The sequence below is a fragment of the Myotis yumanensis genome, unplaced genomic scaffold (genome assembly GCF_028538775.1).
Source record: "Myotis yumanensis isolate MYYU_CA2020_CCGP unplaced genomic scaffold, mMyoYum1.0.hap1 SCAF_4, whole genome shotgun sequence".
Lineage (NCBI taxonomy): Eukaryota > Metazoa > Chordata > Mammalia > Chiroptera > Vespertilionidae > Myotis > Myotis yumanensis.
In genome coordinates, this window is record NW_027223755.1 from 88,114,406 (window position 1) to 88,132,946 (window position 18,541).

The following is an 18,541-nucleotide window of genomic DNA, read 5'->3' on the forward strand; positions in this document are numbered from 1 at the left end:
CAAAGGCAGCAGGCAATGCTTTGGGAAACTCTATATGCAATTTTGAGAGATGAAAAATGGAGGAATATGGGCTTCAGGCAATTGATGTGATGGAGAATTGAGAACGGAGATAAGAGAAATGTGTTGCTGAGGAGGATGAGTTTGCAGGGCAACGAGAGAAAGATAAGTAACAAATGTCTATTTAGGGGTATTTTCCTCCAAGCATCTGGAGCTTTTGAGAAACCTGGATAGGAGAAATCTACATTTTAGGAATCTAGGCTGCTATTTGTGTAATTTCCGTCTTTGAAGGCTTCAACTCCAAATTCGCTGCCTGCATGCTCATCATTTCTTTTTCAGGCTCAATTTTAATGATGTCTCTCCCCCCCATTCCCTCCTCCAAGGAAGAGGGTTTAACTTTGCAACGTAACTGATGTACTGACACCCACATTGGAAGTGTCTTTCACTACAGACAAAATAGTTTGGAAGGGAAATGTCACAGAAAAATTGTACATTTCTTTCCATAGACTCAGCGGAAGCAACTCCTGAGTTCCAGTAGCTGAACAGTTGTGACTGGCATTTGGCCTCTGGACTCCTCCATCCCATGTCCCCCTGTGGTGGGTTAAGAGCTCAGGTATTTTTCCTCGTCAACCTTGACTTTGGGCAATCTCCCTGACACATCACAGCCTCAGTTTTCTTAACCGTGGAAAGATGACCATGAAAACATGTATACTCTGGGGCAGTTTTAAGGGGGAGGAGTCAATGCAATGCAATTTAGAAATTCTTAGCATGGTATCGCAAGTTTATCTACCTTTTATAAGTAAGAGCAAGCATTTCTTACTATCAAAACTTTCTTGTGAAAGGGCCTGAAACTCACACAGCAGAGTAGGGGAGGCAGAGTTCTACCTCTGGGCTTTGGGAGGGTTATTTCTCTCTCTGAGGTTCAGTTTTCTCTACTTTGGCACGGGAGAGAAACGACGGGGAGGTTGAGGGACTTTCAAGTCCCAAAGGATAGTAAATAATAAATCTATATATAACATACTGTATGGTTAATATACTAGGCAATATGTAATATTTTATATATTTTTATGTGCACTATATAATATTCTATATAATAAAAGGCTAATATGCAAATTGTCCCCACAGGCGGGAGCTTGACCAACCAGGAGTTAGACGTGCACTGACCACCAGGGGGCAGTGTGGAACATGGCGGGCATCAGTGTTGCAGCACTGACAGCAAGTGGCAGTGGAGGTGCTGCCGGCCCCAATGGGCCCCTGGACAAGAACGGAACGATGGCAGGATGGTGGAGCAGGTGACTGGGCAGCACCAGGCCAAGGCGGGTGTGAGCAGGGGCCCCGATCGCCCCACCCGTCGCCCCATAGATCGGTCCTGATCACCAGCCAGGCCTAGGGACCCTACCCATGCATGAATTTTGTGCACTAGGCCTCTAATATACTAATATATAAGAAATGCTCACTTACTATATTATATGCAACACATTATATAATACACACTAGGCAGTGTATGTAATATATACTCCCTATTTGTTATCATCTCTACTATGTAACATATATGCTATATAGTGTTTATATTCTTTTAAAAATTATTTATTGATATTAAAGGGAGAGGGAGTGAGAGAGAAACATCGATTTGCTGTTCCACTTATTTATGCATTCATTGGTTGATTCTTGTATGTGCCCACAACCTTGGCATATGAAGATGACACTCTGACCAACTGAGCTACTCGGCTAGGACTTATAGTATTTAATTCTATATTAATACTTTATAATATAATATTATATAACATATGATATATAAATCATACAATATACACTCTGATATAGATTCTATATACTACTAGAGGCCTGATGCATGAAATTCGTGCAAGAGTAGGCCTCACAGCCCCAGGTGCCTCATGGCCCCACAGCCCCGCCTCCCGACCCCCCCCCCCCCCCCCCCCCCCCCGCCACTGGTCATTCTGGAAGGTCATTCCAGAAGGTTGTTCTGCCGTCTGGTATAATTAGCATATTAGCTCTTTATTATATAGGATATTGAGTATAATATATTATGCTGGGACAATATGTAATATGCTATATATTATAGGTCTATATAATATAGACACTATGCTAATATAATATGATATTATATTACTATATATATAGTATATGTAATATAGTATAGTCTATAACAGCGGTCGCCAACCTTTCAGACCTCATGGACCACCAGTTGGCAACTGCTGGTCTATAATATATACAGTTTATAAGCAACTTTCATTTATATTATATACATATATTATATATATCTAATACATAATACTATAATACTATATACTAGGTACTGTGCCATCCTATATAATAAAAGCCTAATATGCTAAGTGTCCGACTGTTTGACCGTTTGACCAGTTGCTATGATGCGCACTGACCACCAGGGGGCAGATGCTCCAACTGGTAGGTTAGCTTGCTGCTGGGGTCCTGCCAATTGGGACTGGGTGAGATGGGCTAGACACACCCTGGAGCACTCCAGCAGTCCCTCCCCGGCCCCGATTGTGCACTGGTGGGGTCCCTCAGCCTGGCCTGCGCCCTCTTGCAATTTGGGGCCCCTTGGGGGATGTCAGAGAGCCAGTGACAGCCTGATCCCCACAGGCCAGGCTGAGGGACCCCACCGGTGCACGAATCCATGCACTGGGCCTCTAGTATATAATATAGTAGAGATGAGAGTTTCTTGTGAACTGAAAAGCCATAATTATTAGGAGATGCCGTTATTCACATACAGATGTAAATGACTGATAAGGTTTAAAGTGTGACCCAAACTCGTAATATTTTACATTTTACAATTTTGTCCCCAAAATATTTCTCTGTGTCTTTAACGATCAGTGAAAGGTACCATGCTCCTCTCAGGGTGCTTGTCAAAGAGCCAGGAGTCACCATGTTTCTCTTTTCCTTCCTCCTACCCCCACCCACCATCCAATCCTTGGCTGCCTCTATTGGTTTCAGCGGTTCTGCCTCCACAGCACGGCCCAGACCCACCCACTGCTCTCTGTCTGTGATCACGGCCCTAACCCAGGCCCCCATCATCTCCTGCCTAGACTGTAGTAGCCTCTTAACTGTTCTCCCTGCTTCCTCCCTCACCTCTTCATAATCCACCCTTCACCGGAGAACATGTTTATTGACCCTAGAGAAAGGAAGGGAGAGTGAGAGAGACATTGACCGGTTGCCCCTGCCCCTGCCCCTACCGGGGATCGAACCCATAACCTAGGTATGCACAACTTTTTGGTGCAAGGGACAACTCTCCAACCAATGAGCCACACCAGCCAGGGCTAGCCTGAGTGATCTTTAAGGGAGTAAATCAGATCCTGTTCCTTCTCGGCTGAAAACCCTTCATTGACTTTTCTACCACATTTGGGACAAAATCCAAACTCTTTCTTTTGGCCTAGGAGGCCCTGTGGGAGCTGGCTCCTGGCGTTTGACTGTCTGGTGTGACCCCCCTGGCTGCTCTGCGCACTTGGCTCCCACACACTGGTGACCATTTAGCTCTCAAGTATCCGGTGCTGGTTCCCAGCTCGGGGCCTCGTGCTTGCTGTTCCCATGACCTGGGATGCCCCTCCCCCAGAGAGCCACAGGGCCCACTCCTCACTTCACTCAGGATGCCGCCAGATCCCACTTTATCAGGGAGGACTTTCCCGACCATCCACAGCCATCACCACTGGCCCCTTACCATGTACCCTTTACCAGATACAGAGGGGGGCAAAGTAGGTTTGCAGTTGTGAGTACAAGAAACAGAGTTTATGTTGTATGATCATTTGTTAAATTGTATTATTTTCCATACAAACAACTATACACCTACTTTTGCCCCACCCCTTATATATAACATATATAATCTACATAAATATAGCACCTACATCTAAATATTATCTATACTAATAAAAGGATAATATGCTAATTAGACTGGACATCTTACGGACATCCTTCTGGACAAAGCCATGGTGGCAGGGGCCTAGGCAGAGGCGGTTAGGGGCGATCAGATTGGCAGAGGGGAGCAGTTAGGGGCAATCAGGCTGGCAGGCAGAGGCGGTTAGGGGCGATCAGGTCGGCAGGGGAGCAGTTAGGGGCATCAGGCTGGCAGGCAGAGGTGGTTAGGGGTGATCAGGCAGGCAGGCAGGCAGGCAGGCAGGCAAGCAGTTAGGAGCCAGCGGTCCCAGATTGCGAGAGGGATGTCCCCCAAGGGGTCCTGGATTGGAGAGGGTGCAGGCTGGGCTGAGGGACCTCCCCCTCCCCGTGCATAATTATGTGCACTGGACCTCTAGTATATATGAAAAATACACATAATCTATGTCCTACATCCTCAGATGTGGGAAAGGCCCCAGAACTTCTAGAACTGTGTGTGGCACAAAACAGGTTAATAACTGTGATTAATAATTGTGTGATTTATTATAATGAAAATAATAATAATAACACATGTGTGAGTTTTAAATCCTTTATGTAGAAGGGTTTAGATAGTGAGAAGTCAAATACCTACGGCTTTGGAGGATTACCATGTGCCGGGCATGTGCTGCGGTTGGCTTATTTTTAACTCTTCCTCATTTAACACTCTCCACCATAGCAGTGCCCTGACGCTTGTATTACTTCAGGAGGGGACATGAGCCCAGGATCAGTTTTGTAAATATTTCCTATTGTATTAGAAGACCCAGCATCCAGTGTCAAGTGTGGACTGAATGGTGGGAAGTCAGGCAGCTTAGAAGGTGAGACATCCAGTTGCCCTGGCCGGCGTGGCTCAGTTGGTTGGAGAGTCTTCATACATGGTCAACCTTAGAGGCACCGCAGTTCATCGTATGAGGGGAGGCAGCCTTCCCTCACCCACTGCCCAGGGACCTGCGGCCCGGGAGTCTGAGCGGTGGCCGCCCTGGTCCCGAGGCTCAGCCTATCTCCCCCTGACGACAAGCATCCTTGGCACACGGGTCTGTAGCCTTCACCTCGCGGGCGATAAACCTTGAGCCACAGCGCAGTTGCCGGCCTTGTGTTCCGCCCTCTGGGACCTGCCGACTCGGTGCGGTGCCCTCACACCCACGTGCCCTCTTATTTATGACTTTTATTGAGTCTTCTGTGAAGTTGTAAATTGACCAGCCCTCCAGCCGGTGGGAGCCCTCATCAGGAAGCTGTCAGAGGAGTGAATCACTTCTCGGCGGCTCCTTCCCTCAAGGTTCATTGCCAAGGCTGGCGCGTGTCCAGCAGCTTACTTAGAGAACCCATCAGTTCCTGTAGCTTCACCAGCTAAGCCGCGGTGTTTGTTTGTCTCAAAAAAAAAAAAAAAAAAAAAAAAAAGTAAAATAAAAAGTGGAGAATAAATACCTGTATTTGGTCAGGAGCTCTTCATTTCAGTACCTGATTCTGGAAAAGCCTCAGTTTTCGGAGCTGGGAAGTAGGTGAAGTTGAAGTACTTTTATTTCTGCTCCCAAAATGTTCTGAGTGATTCTTGTATCAGAGATCTGGGGACAAGGCAGGGACTGACATATTTCCAAGAGAATCTGGACACCTATTAATTAAATAGGTTAAATAAAAATGGGGATCAGACCTTGGATTTGGATGGGGGTGATTTCCCTGAAAGCATGGGGTGCTGGAGAGTTCTTAACAGCTTCTCAGACACCCATCAGGCCCTGTGCTGAGGCCATAATATGCATTATTTTACCGATCCCTCAACAGTCCTCTGTTTTGTTCCCATTTTACAGATGGCAACGTTAAGGCTCACAGAGGTCACATCACTCACGATATGACTTACTCTAAGTGACATGGGCAGTAAGTGGTAGAGTCGGGATTTGAACCCAGATCCTCTTTAATTGTATCAAAATACTCTCTTTTAAATGTACATTTGATGGGTGTTTAGTGAATTTTAAAAGTTGTGCATCCATCAGTACAATCCAGTTTTAGAAATTTCCATCACCCTCAAAAAGTCCCTTGTGCTCATTTGAATTCAATCTTCATTTCCATCTTCAGCTCCAGGCAGCCCAGTAATCTACTGTCTCTCTCTCTAAACTTACTTTTTTCCCAGACATTTCATATAAATGAACCATACAATATGTAGTCTTTTCGTCTGATTTCTTTTATCTAGCCAGAGGTACATCTATGTTGTGTATATTTGCAGTTCACTCACGCTCATTGCTGTATAGTGTTCCATTGTACCTGTATACTGCATTTTGTTTATCCATTTTCCAATTGATAGACATTTGGATTATTTCCATTTCCTGGATGTTTTGAACAATTCTGCTATGACCATTCATGTGCAAGTCTTTGTGTGGATGTGTTTTTATTTCTTTTGGGTAGATTCCTAGGAGTGGAACTGCTGGCTTTAATGATAGGTTTATGTTTATAAGAAACTACCAACCTTTTAAAACTGGCTCTGTCATTTCACACTGAACTCAGGTCCTTGTGAGTCTTGAGCCCATGTTCTTAACCACTGCATTGTCTATATCAGTGATGGCGAACCTTTTGAGCTCGGCATGTCAGCATTTTGAAAAACCCTAACTTAACTCTGGTGCCGTGTCACATATAGCAATTTTTTGATATTTTCAACCATAGTAAAACAAAGATGTTTATTTTTGATATTTATTTTATATATTTAAATGCCATTTAACAAAGAAAAATCAACCAAAAAATGAGTTCGCTTGTCACCTCTGACACTCGTGTCATAGGTTCGCCATCACTGGTCTATATGTCTCAGAGCACTCTAAGCCATTACTAATCAATGAACTTCAAAAGTCACTGGTTGATGTTTGTTCTGTTCTGGTCCTGGTACTAGATGGTAGGAATAGAGAGATAAAAGAGACGGTTTGTTTTCTGCCTTCTGTGGTAGCTGGATTATTAATCATAATTCTTCTGCCATATGACCTTGCAGTGCATCAGGTGAGCAGAGTGTACTTCCCCAAGATGTTGGAGGTTGGGAGAGGCAGTCTCCTGCATGCAGCCTTGTGACCCTGGCTTGGCCACATGAGCATGGGCCTGGGCCTGGAGTATTTCCTCACTGGGAGATAAAGAGCTCCCACAGGCTGGGCTGGGCTTCTCGCCTTGTGCAGGAGTATCTTTCTTCTTTCTGGGCTTGATGTGTACTCTGTTGTTCTCCTTAAGTGCATGCATCAGTGGCCCTGACACACGGCCCCAGCGTTCTGTATTTCAGACCCCAGAGGGAAGGGTTGGGGTCTTCCTGCTGCAGCAAAAGTGGGTATGTGCTGCATCAGCTGTGGGACGGACCCGCTGGCCAGGGGGGACCGATGCATTGCACAGCGCTGGCTCTGTGCACACTCTCTCCTCTCTTTCTGCAAGTAAATGCTGGACCACTTGAGCCCCTTGTGTGTACGTGTGTGTGTGTGTGTGTGGTCAGTTTTCAGTGACATCAAATCAGGCTGGTCTCTTCCTTGGGTGATCCTTATCTGCCTTTTAACTTTGCCCTCACTCATGTTATATTCTAATTTGCAGCAGAGCCTGACACCCAGTGAATGGTGAGATATTGTCGGTCCTGTGACATGCTGTGGCCAATGGGACAGTTGTGGATCTGATGCAAATGGACGCCTCAAATTGTGCTTTGGCTCACCTTCCTGCATTCTTATAAACTGCTACAGAAAAGTACACCTTGGGTAGCTGCTTCTCCTTCAGCCTGAGGCTCAGAACATATGTGGATCAGATCTGAATCCAACTCTGAGCTTAGAGCTAAGTGCAGGTTACCTCTCTCTCCTTTTACCTGAAGAGAAAGAAAAAAGGTGGCGGGTCATGTTGTTTCCAGTTCTGGCCACCAGGTGGCGCCGTCAACCGAGGACAGCTCTGGGGCTGTGCCGGCGGTAAGCACCTGCCCTTCTGTAATCTCTGTACTGCTGGGTCTGGGAATTTCCACGCCCCATTTCCCATGCTCCTCTGCCATCTGGCTTCCTCTTGGGTTGCAATGACTGGAACTCAGAAGGTGGGAGAAGAGGGAAATTTCTGTAGTTGTAGCAGCAGCAGGAGTGGAAGGACTCCAGACTCCAGGACCCCAGACAGTGCCTGTGTCAGTGCCAACCCTGGTGGAGGGGCCCCTGTCAGGTAAACCCCGAAGTGGCTGCAGCAGCAGCTCCAGCTGTACATCAGGTGCAGCCTCGTGGATCCAACCTGGGGCGTCAGCCGCTTCTGGTCTCTGGTTATCAGTCCTTCTTCCTCTTGCTCTCAGACTCCCTTTTCTATTTGCTCTTCCATTCGTCCCCCAAACCCTTGTATCTAACTCCTTTGTTTGAAATACCTAGAGTGCTATCTGCTTTGCTGATCCTATTGATTTCTGAACCACGAGCATAGGAAGCCATTGATCTTGGGGTGGGTGTAGGGAGGGGAACAATGAGAAATTGTCCACTTCGATGTATGAGAAGATCACGGGCCCATCTTAGTTCTGCCGGCCCAGGGACACTTCCAAGTTGTATTTATTAATTCTTTTTTGGTATCACAATGCATTGAACATAGCTAGTCAATGACCGGGTGCCAGGTAATGGAGCTAAGGCTTTTCTTGAGGTTTCACCTTTCCTGTTTATCGTGAAGACAGGTTGAAATGAACCAGTGCTTCTTTCTCTCCTCCCCTGGCCTCCCACATGAAGTCAGTGTCTCCAGGAGGCAGACAAGCGAGTGCTAAGCTACGCTGCCCGCAAAATAGCAATCTTCCTACGCATGCCCTTAGCTCCCAGCCTCGCCCCAGCTGACCTGTTTCTTAGAATCGCATAGCCCTTTTATGGAAGCCCGCCAGGATCCAGCATTTTATAGACAACGGCAGGAGGAGTGCACAGGGCTGGAGAACCAGGTACCCAGGCACCCCTGCTAAACCGCCTCCCGCGGTCTGCAGCAGCCCGAGGGTCTCTGCCGATCCCTTGAAGCAAAACTCTTCAGTCTCTCTGAGGGGAACGGCTCTCTAAGTGACTGCAATCAGGTTAGGCAGGTGGCTGAGGGAACAAGGCTGAACAATGGGTCTTCCGTTCGAGTAGGTTTCTATCAGCAAGAAGCCCTAAATCTGTGTTTTTTTCCCAACCTCACTTGGAGAGGAAGGAAAGAGTTCGGTCACCCTGCTGAGCAGAAAAATAGGCCATTATCACCCAAGGAAGGCACCTGTCCTAGTTTTGAGGGCTGCTCCCCTCTGGAGGGTTTCTGGGTCTCAGTGGGGTGGCCTGTTGACATCCTCTCACCCAGGACGGAGGAAGGATATGAGTGTGAAGGTGGATTCTCCATGGAGCAGACACCTGGGACTTGATATCTGAAGCTTCCAGCATCGTGTCAGCTTATCTGCTTCTCCCCCCTCCCCACTAGAGAAATCCTGTTTTCTTACAAGTGTAAGTCACAAAGATTTTATCTCCGTCACACAGCCAGCGCGGTCCTTATCACGTGGTTCGGAAGCCGCAGTAGAAGGAACCCCTTCCTGGAACCAGGCGGTCTGTGGTCAAATCCCAGTTGGGCCTCACCAGGGCCCCTTCGCTTCAGAGGACCTCAGTTTTTCCACCTGTGAAATGGGGCTGGCCCCAGAGCCTGTCCGACCTACTTGGCAGGGTTGTGGTGACTACCAAAGGGGCTGCTGTCATGGAAGTGTAGGGCACACTAATTCTCAGCTGTCCTTGTTTGCATCAGGAACTGTGGCAGCTCATAGGAGCGGGTTTGACTCCATCTACCACTATTCAACCCTCTCTACGGATCATTGGGTAAATCTCTTAGACGTCTCTTGGCTTGTTTAATGTCAGGACTGAATTTTCTCACACATTCATTGAGAAAGGTCTTCCATGTTCTAAGTGACTGCATTTCTAATGTCCACATGCACACGAATCAGCAGGAATGATGTTAAGATGCAGATTCCGAAGCTGTAGGTCTGAGGGGGCGGGGGAGGGCAGAGAGCCTGCATTTCCCAAAGTCCCAGGTCAGACCCGTGCTGCTGCTGTGGCGACCACATTTTGAGTAGCAAGAATCTGGGAAATAGGATAGCTTTTCTTGGTGCTCCTTATACTATGCTATACATACTTGTATGTACTGTCTCAAGTTCAACTCCATTTTCTACAGTCTTGCATGATCCACTCAGCTCAACAAAAATCACACAGAAATCACCGCAACAGTAAGTACTCCAGGTGTCGGGGAAAAGCACCCCATCCTGTTGGCACAAGGACCAGAAGCTGGCCGTGCACCGGGAAGGGTGTGAAGCACACCGCTGGTTGTAAACATTGTAGAGCACCAGCGGGAGTTACCACCTTGGTGAGGACAGGGACGGCCTCTGCCCCGGTTCGTTTATGAGCAGAAACTTGAGGGCTTGCGCATTTTTGCCTCCTAGATGGCACTGACCCTCGATAAATCATTGATGAGCTGAAAACGTCTTCAGTGAGGAGGACATTAGGCAACTCCCTCCCCTGTTGGAAGCCTGTCTGTGACTCCAAACTTCAGAAAAATGGATGGTAGCGTCTAGGGAACCTCCCCCCCCCACCCCATGCTGTTTTCTTTCCGTCACCCAGCACCGAACCTCCTCCCACCTTGTCCTATAAGCTCAGAATGTTAAAAAAATATATATTGTATTGATTTCTTACAGAGAGAGTAAGGGAGAGGGATAGAGAGCTAGAAACATTGATGAGAGGGAAACATCGATCAGCTGCCTCCTGCACACTCCCTACTGGGGATGTGCCTGCAACCAAGGTACATGCCCTTGACCGGAATCCAACCCGGGACCCTTCAGTCCCCAGGCCGACGCTCTAGCCACTGAGCCAAACCAGCTAGGGCATAAGCTCAGACTTTAAGGGTGGGGCAGAGAGCGGAGCTCGGGCTCTGGCACTTGGTGTCTTCGTCTTCCGTAACCCTGAAATAACCACATTGGTCACTCCCCCCGCCCCCGCCCAAGGTTCATATTGAAATCCACATCTCCTGCTACTCATTTGGAGGAGGCAGTGACACCCATAGCTCAGCACCCTTGCATCTCTGCTTCCCCATGTCCCCCAGAGCAGTGGTATGGCACAATGATCAAGTCCTTCTCACACAAACAAGTTCAGTGTCGAAGTGTTGGGTGACTCAAAAAGCCTAGGCATCAAAACAGAGAAAATGTACGGTGGGTGGTTTTGTTGTTGTTGTTACATTATGAAGGATTGGAGAGTGTGCGAATCTTCCTTTGGTCCCTTCCGCACTTCTCTCACGTTCTCCCTCCCTCCTCCCTCCGTCCCTTCTTTTCACTTATATTTACTATGTTGTGTAACACCCATATGTTGGACATTAGGAGAATAACAAGGAAAAGAAGGGGGAAAGGGTTAAAAAAAAAAAAGGTAGAATGGAGATAAACAGATTTTGTAATACTTGAAGGTGTAAATACCAAGACTCCAGGCTTTTCTTTTTTTCTCGCCACAAAACAAGCAAGCAGGCAAATACAGAAACCCCGCAGGGATTGACACAGATGAGCCAAGTTTGAGAAGCTTTTCCTCAGGAAAAAATAAAACACACGCCGGCTGATAAGCAGGGTATTGGCTGTGAGGCGTGGGAAGGAGATGGAAATGTATCACTAGCCATCTGGACATTTGTCAAAACAACAGAATTCTCTGAGGTGGAACGGACGAAGGGAAGAACCGATATTAAGGAGAGAAGTTCCAAATGGGCTCCATGGTGTGAGGATTTTTTACAAAGACAGGGAGGCTCTCGGCCGTGTGGGATAAAGGCTCCGCTAAATGAGAAACCAGCCGACCTCGGAAAGGGATGTTCAGTGTCACCTCGGAGGCCGCGTGGCTCTGTCAACGCTGGACGCGTGGTCAAGCCTCCTAGGCTCATACCCGTCTCAGGATCCCCCAGCGTCCTCCTGGGCCCGGGGCACCCGTCTGATTTAGGGACTTAATGCCCACCTCCTGGATATGGGGAGGGCTTCATGACACTGATCTACACTCCGCCCACACTGTTCACAGAGGGGAGAGGTGGTTTCCCCAAAAGAAAATGGGGTGCTGTGATCAGAACAACGAGGAGTGGGTGCTAGTCAGCCGAAAACAACCAGTGCCTCCTGCACTTTGAGAATAATACTCGATTCCAATGTTGAACTCGTCCTGTTTTAAAGAGTCTTTAAAAAATGTTTTTATTGCCCTGACCGGTTTGGCTCAGCGGATAGAGCGTCGGCCTGCGGACTGAAAGGTCCCAGATTCGATTCTGGTCAAGGGCATGTACCTTGGTTGTGGGCACATCCCCATTGGGGGGCGTGCAGGAGGCAGCTGATCAATGTTTCTCTCTCATCGATGTTTCTCTCTCTTCCTCTCCCTTACTCTCTGTAAAAAATCAATAAAATATATTTTTAAAAAATAAATAAAATGTTTTTATTGATTTTATTTTTAGAGAGAGAGGAAGGGAGAGGGATAGAAACATCAAGGAGAGAAGAACATCATTGATTGGCTGCCTCCTGCACACCTGGGGGTCGAGCCTGCAATTCAGGCATGTTCCCTGATTGGGAATCGAACTGGTGACCTCTTGGTTCCTGGGTCGACGCTCAACAGCTGAGCCATCCGGCTGAACTCGGCCTGTGTTGATGTCACAGCTGTCCAGGTGACTCTGGACTTGGTGTTCCGTGACATGTTTGCTAAAAGTGCTGAAGCGTGATATCCCAGGAGCAGTGAGCATGCCTAACGCTCAGGTCTCGGTTTTTACGTAGCATTGTCCACTGAACATTACCAGGGCTCCTTGGAGAAATGGCTGATGCCAGGGCTGGGGCAGCAAAGGTACAAGGTATACCTGAAATGTCTTTTTCATAGGACAGTATGGATTGCTAAAAACCCCCCAAAAACACAAATGATGAAGGCTTGGCACAGTGATACAGGAGCCAGCTTGAAGGGGCTCCCACTGGCCAAATCTGGGATAACCTGCGCATCAAAATTAATAATGATAGTAATGGGCTTTAAGACATGGAATTAAAGGCGGATGCATGTGTCCATACTGATATTAAGAAGGAAAAAGACATGAGAGGGAGGAGAGAAAGTGCTTATCTACCAAAGAATGTCAACTAATAAATGTAGAAAGAATGTAGACTTAGAAACTCACATTTTGCAGCTGCTGTGGGAATAATGAGTTCATGCAAGAATCATCAACCTAGGTTAAAACCTGTGAGATGAAATATTATGGGGAAGAGTATAGCACTAGTCTCAAAACATCTCCCCACAGATCATTTATTAATTCACAGCAAAGGTACCTTTACAGCAAAGAAATGTGCTCACACCATTTTAGCCAAATAATCGACATCATTATGCGCCCTGATCTGAGCACGGGGACTGTCACAGCAGTACCGATGCAGTATTCTTGCAAATACATAAATAAATAAATAAATAAATAAATAAAAAAAAATACCATGAGGAGACAATCCAATAAATCCTAATTGAGGGCGCTGTGCAAGATCATTGACTTGGACTTTCCAAAAATATCAATGCCATAAAAACAAACAAATGTTTGGGAACTATTCTAGATGAAAGGAGAATAAAAGGACAAGGCAATTAAATGGGATATGTGATCTGTGATTGCATCCTGGACTAAAAGGAAAAAAAAAAATCCAGCTTTAAAGGACATTTTAGGGATAACTGGGCAAGTTAGCATATGAATCGATCATCAGATAACAGTATTGTACTGATAGTAAATCTCCAGAATGGGACATTGTAACTATAACTTTTATGTTCTAGAAGAGTATTTGTTGATATGGAAACATATTCATGGTATATTGTTTGATGAAAAAAGCAGAATTTTGATTGGAATGATATTAAATCTGTAGATCATTTTTGGGGAAAGTGCCATCTTTCCTATGTTGGGTCTTCTAAGAGATGAACATAGTATGTCTCGCTAGTTTCATAGCACAGTCTCGTTCTCAGGAGATACATGGCAAGCTCTCTGGGATCAAAGGGTCTACAATCAACTCATATGATTCAGCATAATATACATATATGCACACATGTTTATTTACATGTGTGTGAAGAGAGTAATTGAAAAAAGTGACAAAATGTTCACAATTATTCAAATCTAAATGATGAATGTATGGTCCCCTATTGTACCATTCTTAGAACTTTTTCATAAAGTGGAAGTTTTAAAATATTAAAAGTTGGGGGGAAAGTGCATCTGTGTGGGCCTGCTCTTAGCAAGGAAGTTCCAGTTCACTCTCGCACTTTCTCAACACCCATCTCTTTTCCTGCAAACAGTGGTATTGGTGACAATTACTTTTTCAGATTTTGTATTTTTTTAATTCTCACCTGGAGATATGTTTTTATTGATTTTTAGAGAGAGAAGAAGGGAAAAAGAGAGAGAAACATTGATGTGAGAGAGAAACATTGATTGGTTGCCTTCCGCATGAGCACCAATCAGGAATCGAACCTGCAACCTAGGTATACGAGATGATGTTCCAACTAACTGACACACTCAGACAGGGCCTTTTTAGATTTTCATGGCTAAAGGTGTTGGCATAGTTGGCCATTGACCAAAGGGTGTGTCTCCAGGTTCAACTGGAGAGAGAAATAGACAGAGACACATTGGGCAGATGGATTCTTAAGTGGCTGGTAGTGAATTTATGGCTCATGCCCTAAGGGGACTTGCCAAGTGAGCTCTCTGAGTTGTGCAGGTCAGTCTTGGAATCCAAAGTCAATGTATGTCAGCAAGGGGGGAACCCCAGAACTCTTAGAAGAAAAAAACTGACAGACTTAACCATGCACTAATAAAAATTCTGAGGCATAAGACAGAGTGAACTATAAATAACTAGAGGCCTGGTGCATAAAAATTCATGCACTGGGGGGGGGGGGGCGTCCCTCAGCCCAGCCTGCCCCCTCTCACAGTCTGGGAGCCCTCAGGGGCGGGAGGTGACCCAGCGATGAGGGGAAGGCAATGCCCCATCACACCTCTGCTGCTGCCACTGCTGGCAGCGCAAGCCTCGGCCGGCCCTGGTTACCTGAGCCTCAGGAGGCCCTGGGAAGCTGGGAAGCTGCCATCTGAGGCTTGCCTGCGCCTCAGGCCAGCCCTGGGCGGCTGGGGGTCTGAGGGGACTGGGGGACTCCGGAGGCAGGTGCGTGGAGCGGCTGGGACTGCCTGGGGATGGGCCTTGCCTTGCTATTTACCTGCCGCCCCGGCAGAGCTGAGGGGACTGGGCGCCGCCATCTTGTGGCTGTGGGCACCGCCATCTTTGAGGGCGTGACAGTCAATTAGCATATTCCCTCCTTATTGGCTGTGGGCACCACCATCTTTGCGACAGTGTGAGGGTCAATTAGCATATTCCCTCTTTATTAGATAGGATGGGAACATAATTGACATGCATGGCAAAGAGTTACTAATTTTTTACTTTGGGTTATAATCCAATAGAGCACTATTTATTTTGTTGCTCAAATTGTTCCAGCTTTGCCCATGGCAGGCGCTTTCAAATTGGCTCCTGTGTTTCTTTGACATGCTTTTCGCTTCCTTTTTTGGAGCATTTTCTTACTTTTTATTACCAGAAGATGTTTCATTTTATCTTGTGTTTTCTATTTTCCCTGCCCCAGCCCTCGAATCAGCCATTTCTCCGAGGAGCTCTGTTCCTTTGATAAGAGCATGGCATTGAGAAACTAAGACTGGCAGGTAGGTGACGAATTTTATTTTTGTTGCTCTTTAAACTTTTTCATGTTCCCCGTTAGGCTATAAGCCTCCTGTTGGGTAGTAGTCTGGCTGTCTTTCTTAACATTCATCATCATTTTACATCATCTTATACCTAAAATATCTATTATTTGTTGGATGAATGAAGTTTATTGGAACATGTTTTAGCTTTTTCTTTTTATCTTTCAATATTTCCACTAAATTTACTTTCATGTAGTGCTGTCATAGCTAGATCAAAAAATGCATGATGCCTTAACTTTCTGTCATCATGAATTAAATGATATCTATAATAATAATAAAAAAAGGGTAATATGCTAATTAGATTGGATGTCCTTCTGGATGTCCTTTCAGATGTCCTTCTGGACGAAGCCAGGGCTGGAGGGAAGCCGCCCGGGTCCTGGGTGCCTGCCGACGGCTGGAGGAGGGAAGCCCGGGTCCTGGATGCCGGGGGGAAGCCAATGCCAGCAGCCAGGAGAAGGAAGGCCTACTCTTGCATGAATTTTCGTGCATTGGGCCTCTAGTCTCACATAATAAAGACATGCATAATACATAGTACCACCACACAAGCATTTCACCAACAGTCACCCATACTCAATGCCTATTTGCAGTTCAAGGTTACTTGTTTGTATTCCTGGCCAGGGATTGGAAAAATAAAGATACATGGTTGCCCCCTTCTCCAGTTCTTTCTACTACCCATTTCCATATGTCAAAATTGGACCTGAGCCTCAACGCCTAACTCTAATGTCATTCCTTCAAGTTGCCTTTCTGTCTAAACCAAAATTGTCCCATCTCTGGATCCCATGAGTGCGGCATTCATACTTACACGGTGGTATTTACATTTTATGAATTGTACTTATTTACATATGTCATAACGCTCCTGTAAGACTGTTAATCACAGTCAGGGCCCATATCATATTGAACTCCTTGCCTATAGATAACAAGAAATCAATTGTTCAAAGGGAATTGGAAATTTTAGAAATTAAATTCTGGCTCTTTAATGATAGCTAAATCCCAGGAGGAAATAAAAAGGAGCCAATAAATCAGTTGATCAAAGGGAATGGGAAAGTATAAAAATTAAATTCTAGCTGTAAAATTACAAGTGATCTCTATGTGAAAGGTAACTAAAGAATCTACTACTACAGTGAAATTCTCTTTTCATTATTGACCCCTCAAATTTTATAAAAAACAAAACAAAACAGAAACCCAACAGTCAATAATATCTGGTGCTGAAGAAGGTATGGTGAAAAGGTTAAATATATATATTTGGAGGGAAGAAGAATCTGACCTAAAATTACAAAAGCTACACACACAAAAAACTTAGTGCTGTTTGTAACAATGAGATGTAAAACAAATGGGAAACAACCTGCATGTCCATCAATAGCAAATGATTGGATAAAAGTTGGCACATGTATGCTATGGAATGTTATGTAGCTATTAAAAATAAATTAGCTCTCTAGCTATTGACCTGGAGAGCTGTCTGTGGTGTGCTGGAACATGAGAAAAGGAAGGGACAGAGTAGAGCTCTCTTTTCTTAAAAAATATTTTTATTGATTTCAGACAGGAAGGGAGAGAAAGATAGAAACATTAATGATGAGAGAGAATCATTGATCGGCTGCCTCCTACATGCACCCTACTGGGGATCAAGCCTGCAAACCGAGCATGTGCCCTTGACTGGAATTGAAACCGGGACCCTTGAGTTCACAGGCTGATGCTCTACCCACTAAGCCAAGCCAGCTAGGGCTAGAGTAGAGCTCTTATAGAAACACCAACCCCTGCAAGTTGATACTGACAAGGAGAAAGGTATGGGAAGAGACCAGCCAGCTGAGCGGGAGCGGGTGCCTGCTACCCCACAGGGGAGAGGTAGCCTCTCACTCAGGAAAGGACACATTCATCTGGTGTCTCAGTCAGTTCAGGCTGCTATAACAGAACTCCACAGACCGGGTGGCTCATAAACAAGGATTTTATTTCTCACAGTGCTCGAGGCTGGAAGTTCAAGATCAAGTCCCTGGCAGATTTGGTGTCTGCTGAGGACTTCCTGGTTCATAGACAGCCGTCTTCTCCCCGTGTCCTCACATTGCAGAAGGGAGAAGGGAGTTCTCTGGGCTCTCTTATCAGAACACTAATCTCATTCATGAGTGCTCCACTCTCATGACATAATCATCCCCCAAAGTCCCCATCTCCTAACATCATCACCTGGGGGGTTATGAATTCAACATATGCATTTTGGGGGACACAGACATTCAGTCCATGGCACCTTGGCAGTGGCCATAATGTTAGTCTCTTGGATTCCCACGTGAAGGTTACATTTGTGTCCAGTGTCTCAGGGATCTTGGGGGTCATTTGGGGATTTCCTGTAGGTTGTGCATGTCATCATGGCATCTAGAACTTTAGATGAGAGAGAACACATTCATGTTCATTCATTATTTTGTTTGTGGTTTTTGAACATTCTGAGCTTGATCATTTAGAGGGGTGAGACCAAAAGGCCTGTGTCTCAGCCTTCCCCTTTTTACTTAATGAGAAAGGGTTCGTAGATAATTTAAAATGACATTTATATCCATTCAAATGGATGTCCATTCAAATGATGACAAAGGTCTGAAAAGATGATCAAACTTACCAGTGTCAGAGAAATGCAAATTAAGGTAACAAAGAGATATAGATATTTTTTTCTCAGGCTGTGAAAAAAATGGGAAAGACCAATCACATCTATTACTGGTGAAGAAGCATGGAAAGAATTACTCTCCTATTTGTTGGTGAAGATAAGAATCCCTTCAGTTTTTTGGGCTACATTTATTCAAATTAAAATATGCAGATTAGTTAAAATCTATATATATATAAGCCTAATCGACCATTAAGACCGAACAACCGGTTGACATGATGTGCACTAGCCACCAGGGGGCAGACGCTCAATGCAGGAACTGCCCCCTAGTGGTCAGTGAGCTCCCATAGCCAACCTCCCGCACCAGCCAACCTCCCATGGTCCTTCTCCCTGGCT